Source organism: Myotis daubentonii, chromosome 1, assembly GCF_963259705.1.
Source record: "Myotis daubentonii chromosome 1, mMyoDau2.1, whole genome shotgun sequence".
Taxonomy (NCBI): Eukaryota; Metazoa; Chordata; class Mammalia; order Chiroptera; family Vespertilionidae; genus Myotis; species Myotis daubentonii.
Window position 1 is genome coordinate 35,017,936 of NC_081840.1, and position 5,883 is coordinate 35,023,818.

A 5,883-nucleotide genomic window follows, 5' to 3' on the forward strand; every position below is an offset into this window, starting at 1 on the left:
GTAGACCTAACCTCAACCCTCATGGAATTTGCATACAATGTAAGGAAATAGGCAATAAAGAATAAATAGGCGAAATAGTTGGACCTTATGGTAAGAAGGTAGAAGAGACCATGGAGGTACTTACAGCAAGACTTTCGGAATGGGTGATATTTAAACGGAAACGTGGGATTGTTATAGGAATATGAGCTTGGCATTTTACAGGAACGATCAGGGCAGCCTGGCCTGTCAGTGATTAAATGGGGGAGCCGGCAGGAAGTAAGATCAGAGGTGGACATGGAACCAGATCTTGTAGTGGTTTAGATTTGAGTCTTATTATTAAAGCAGGACCATTAGCACTTTTTAAACTATTAAATGCCTCAGTGTGTATTTTCCCCAAACAATAGTATTTTACATAGTCACAATACAATTATGGAAATCAGAAAATTAACAATACTATTGTCTAATACACAGACTTTTTAGATTTTGGCAATTCAGTAATGCCCTTCACACACACCCACACAAAAATCCCACACCACACGTTGCATTCAGTTGCAGGTCTTTAGGCTCCTTTAATCTGGAAATAATCGCTTAATAGAATTAGTTGTTTAATAATTCCATTGTCTCCTCATGTCATAATTTGATTAAAATAAGTTTTTCTTCTTTCCTCTTAGGATTAACATTCTTTACCATACGATTCAATGACTAATTCTTTCCTCCCAGCTTCTGTTACTTGAGCTGGTGCCTCTGAGGGTCGCATCTCTCAACTGTGAGGCGGTTACCGGAAAGAGGCCTCATTTTAAGTGAACCAGAAGCCCCTTCCTCATTTTAACTTTCCTTGACTAGATCATATTAAAGGAAAAGAGCTAACTCTGCTGTGTGTGGTTTTTTTTTCAGTGTAAGTAACCTTTTAGTGGTTAAACTTTGTTTTGTTTGTTTGTGTGTGTGTGTGTGTGTGTTTTTTTTGGGGGGGGGGGGTGTTTTTTTAATATGGAAAGCTTCAAGAATTTACCTGTCCTTGCGCAGGAGCTATGCTAATCAATTCTGTATGGTTCCCATGTGCCTCGATGTGGCGGTGGTCCGGGCGTGTGCGGACTGACTGAACTTTGTTTTTTAATGTTGCCTCCCACGTTGTAGGAATCCAGTATGTCATTTGATAGCCTTGATACGTGTTTTTTTAAAGATAACATATTAAGCAGTATTTTAAAACACGTCAGAGAAAAGATTCAATGAATGAACCTGTAATTATAAAGATTTGCATAAGTTTTCAGTGATCTTGATATATACACGCAAAAGAAATTATTAAATTCCAGTTCAATTAAAGAAATGTTTTAAAGAATTCTTGAAAATAATCGGGAAGTGCATATTTAATAATATAAGTTTTTAGTAAGTAGGTAGAAAACGTAATGTAGCTGAATAACGATCAAGGAGGAGAAAAACGGCGCAGGTTCATGTGCGCCCGGCTAGCTCAGTCGGTAGAGCATGGGACTCTTAATCCCAGGGTCGTGGGTTCGAGCCCCACGTTGGGCGGTTGTTTTGTGTTTCCTTAGGGAATTTTGTTTTAAGGTTTCTCCAAAGCATTATAACCAAATAGGGAATCTTGGAACCTAATTATTTTCAACATTAACCAGATCTCCGGAAAAAAGTTTATTTTGCAAAGGAAACATGTCTCGGACCGCGCTTGCGCACTTGAAAGCGCACGTTCCTCTTCCTTTCTGCGGTCTCTTCCCAACTTCCTCCTTAAGGCACAGGAAACAAAGTCCAGTTTAAAGTCGAGACTCGTTTTCTGTTACTATTTTCGTCTTATTATTAGTTACTGGTAGAGGGCAATTTTTGCTTCTACCAGAACAAAATACGAGCACTGATTTTGGCACCTTTTCCAAGACTTAAAGATCTCATGTAGCGGGGAAAAAAGGAGACATATGTAATACTCTAAGCAATAAAACAATTTAAAAAAAAAAGATCTCATGTAAAAGCAGCTGGGGAGGCTGGAGGATTTCGAAGAAAATGTGTCTTCCTTTTCTGTTTATTTTACTTTTTCTTGCTTTCATTATAGGGCCTGTACTGGGGTAAGGGGTAGGTAGAGGAATATCCCCTGAAGAATATACAGTGAGAAGTTTTTCTTTCTGTAGTCAGATCTGTACGACCAGTACATACGTAATCCAGTTTTCTAACGATATTTGGGATCTATCCACCCAGTTGGATAGTTATTAGGAAGTTTATATTCTGATAAGGATGAGGCTCTTTGAAACAGAAGCACAAAACAACTGAGATGTGAACATTCAGATGGGCTTTTAGGTACCTACAGGAGGCAGGATTTCTGCCTTCTCTCTTCAATAATAATTCTGAAACAATAAAAAAAAAAAAAGAATTCTGAAGTAATCAGAGAAGTCCACACACCTGGATTCCACACCACCACATCCAAGCACATTCCAGGATCTCACTCACCACACAACACACGTGAACTATCCATGCTCCTACCTGAAGCCCTAGTTCCTATACCTTTGTGTGTTATCCCCCAGCTTTCCTCCCACTTAACTACCGATTTCTCTCTCTCTCTCTCTCTTCCTTCAACATACAAACATGCTGTTAGTTCTCTATCTTAAAACAAAAATTTTGACCTAGTTTCCCTGCAGACTGCCATTCTATTTCTCTGTTCCCCTTTGAAAGGAGTCATCCCTCTCCTTGCATCTCTTAACCCTGATATTGCCTTTTTTTTAAAAAATATATTTTATTGATTTTCCACAGAGAGGAAGGGAGAGAGACAGAGAGTCAGAAACATCGATGAGAGAGAAACATCGATCAGCCGCCTCCTGCACCCCCCCCAACGGGGATGTGCCGGCAACCCAGGTACATGCCCTTGACCGGAATCGAACCTGGGACCCTTCAGTCCGCAGGCCGACGCTCTACCCACTGAGCCAAACCGGTCTCGGCATTAACCCTGATATTGCCTTTGACCAGACCAAAAAATCACCTGTAATTGAACAAGTTTGCTTGATTACTCATTTCAGGCATAAAGCTGAAATTAGTAAAGTAAAAGACATTCATTTAGTAAGAGAGGATGTTTGGTGTTTTAAGTTGGACAGTGACCAACTTGTCTAAAGTGGATGATCTGTGAGATGCTAATCCGAAGTCCAGGTCTTTGCCCTTCTGATTAACCCACTGGACTATAAATCAAGATTTCCTACAACCCTCTCCTCAGGTTTGATAATTTCCTAGTGAGTTATGAAGGGTTATTAAGTTTCCTAGGGCTGCCATCACAGAGTATCACAAACTGGGTGACTTAAAATAACCAACATTGATTGTCTCCCTGTTCTGGAGGCTAGAAGCTTGAAATCAAGGCGTAGACAGTCATGCTCTCAAAGGCTCTCTTGAAGAATCTGTTCTACAGTTCTTTCTCTTAGCTTTTTGATGGCACCACAATACGTGGTATTCCTTGGATTGCAGCTGCGTAACTCCAATCTCTACCTCGGTTGTTACATGCTTTCTCCTTGAGTATCTCTGCCACACAGGGCATTTTCCTCTTCTTATATGGACACCAGTTTTATTGGATTAGGGCCCACCCCAATGACCTCATCTTAATTTGATTACATCTGCAAAGACTTTATTTCCAAATAAGGTCACACTCGCAGGTAGTGGGTATTAGGACTTCCAAGATCTTTCTGGAGCACACAACTCAACCCTAACAGTGGGCTCCATTTGTTAACCTCAGCCACCAGGTGTCTGCCACTTTACAGCTAGTTATGAAGCTCTATTTCAATCAGAGATCTTATTTTTTCTATTATTCAATGATGAAAAACTTCTCATAAGCAAGTTTTCCATGGAACAGAGTGTGGAATCTTGGAGGGAAGGCAAGGAGGGTGGGTGGGTGGGAAGTAATCAACTAAAGACCTTGTATGTACCTATGCATAACCCATGGACACAGACAATAGGGTGGTGAAGACCTGGGGCTGGGGGCAGGGGCAGGGGCAGGCTGGAGGCAGTCAATGGGGGAAACAAGGGAACATATGTAATATTTTCAATAATAAAGAATTAAAACAAACTCCTAAGTAATCCAAATTCAACAAGACAGAATTTTACTATAAAAAAGACATTAATAGTAAATCTGTACAATTGACAATTAATGGTACAATCCCAAGGAGGAATTTCAAAGCTAAGAAATTAAGGGGCTTTGGCTCCGCCGGCATGGCTGTGTTTGAGCATTGATCCATGAACCAGGAGGTCATGGTTCGATTCCCCATCAGGGCACATGCCAGGTTGTCAGTTTGATCCCCAGTATGGCGTGTGCAGGAGGCAACAGATCAATGATTCTCTATCATCACTGATGTTTCTCTCTCCTCCTTCCTTCCTTTCTGAAATCAATAAAAATATTTTTAAAAATGAAACAATTATAAGGTGAAAACTTTAAGTACCTCAGTTACAAATAATGTGCTTATGGGAAAGATCACTACTTTGGGGGAAAGGGTACTGTGGAAGAGTGGGAGGCACAGAAGACACAGAAATCTCAGTTTTAGAAATGAATATATTAAAATAGATGGCAATTTTGAACTTTTATAGGTTTTTTTCCCATTGGTTTAATATACTTGGGATGTAGAATCCAGAAAATATATGGATTCCTACTGTCTTCAGAAATGAGAGTACATAGGTATATACCTATTTCCCATCTTTACAGATCCTAGGAATAATGAAACCAGCAAAATTTCAGTAACAGGTAGTTCATTACAACAAATGAAGAAAAACAAAAATAAAAAAACAATGACTGAGTACATTATTTCAAAGAACTACAGCTCTAAGATGAAAATCACAAAAGAAAAGATTAAAGATGTCATGATACATGTTTATGAAGCAGTGCATAAAAATGCATAAAACGGTCCTAACTTGTTTGGCTCAGTGGATAGAGTCTTGGCCTGTGGACTGAAGGGTCCCAGGTTCAATTCTGGTCTAGGGCACATGCCTGGGTTGTGGGCTTGATCCTCAGTAGGGGCCTGAAGAGGGCAGTTGATTAATGATTCTCATCATTGATGTTTCTCTCTCTCCCTTCCTCTCTGAATAAAATGTATATTTTAAAAAATGCCTAAAATAAATTTTTTTCTTAGAAATGTAGAATGGTTGATAAAAGAAATTGTAAAGTTAGGAAGTGAACATTTCCATACTTTAACAAATGCTTACCTATGCTCTCAAATATTCTCAATCCAAAGTATCAAATATATTTCTGGAAAAACACATTATTTTAACATGGGCACATAAATACCAAAACAAGGATTTTAAGAAATAGACCTATGTTAATATCTGAAATAATTGGTTATGGTAATATTATTCTTTAAATGAAATAATTGCTAAAAATAATGAAATTATTGGGATCTCCAATGCCTAGGCCTGTGAATCACGGAGGAAATGTTACTATTCTTTTTTTTCATTTTTATAACCTTTAATATAGTTTATTTTTAAAAAATATGTAATTCTTTATTGATTTCAGAGAGGAAGGTAGAGGGAAAGAGAGAGAAACATCAATGATGATCAACTGCCTCTTGCACGCCCCCTTATGGGGGATCGAGCCCATGGAACTGAACCCAGGACCCTTCAGTCCACAGGCCGACACTCTATCCACTGAGCAAAACCAGCTAGGGCTATTCTTTTTAAAAAAATGTATTATGTGCCTGGCTGGTGTGGCTCAGTGGTTGAGCATCCAGCTATGAACCAGGTGGTCATGGTTCAATTCCTGGTCAGGGCACATGTCCAAGGTTGGGGGCTCAATCCCCAATAGGTGATCAATGATTCTCTCTCTCATCATTAATGTTTCTATCTATCTCTCCCTCTCCCTTCCTCTCTGAAATCAATAAAATATATATGTATACCCACAAAAAATGAACAAAAAGTGTACTATGTAACAAACTTCCAAAACAAGAC

The 5,883-nt window shown here is 39.1% G+C and overlaps 1 non-coding gene across 1 annotated transcript; it reads left to right on the top strand.

Annotated features, from left to right (window-relative positions):
• Window positions 1–1,433: 1,433 nt before the first annotated feature.
• Window positions 1,434–1,506, top strand: TRNAK-CUU (transfer RNA lysine (anticodon CUU)). The gene has a single exon. It is a non-coding gene; the product is annotated as a tRNA-Lys (tRNA).
• Window positions 1,507–5,883: the final 4,377 nt, after the last annotated feature.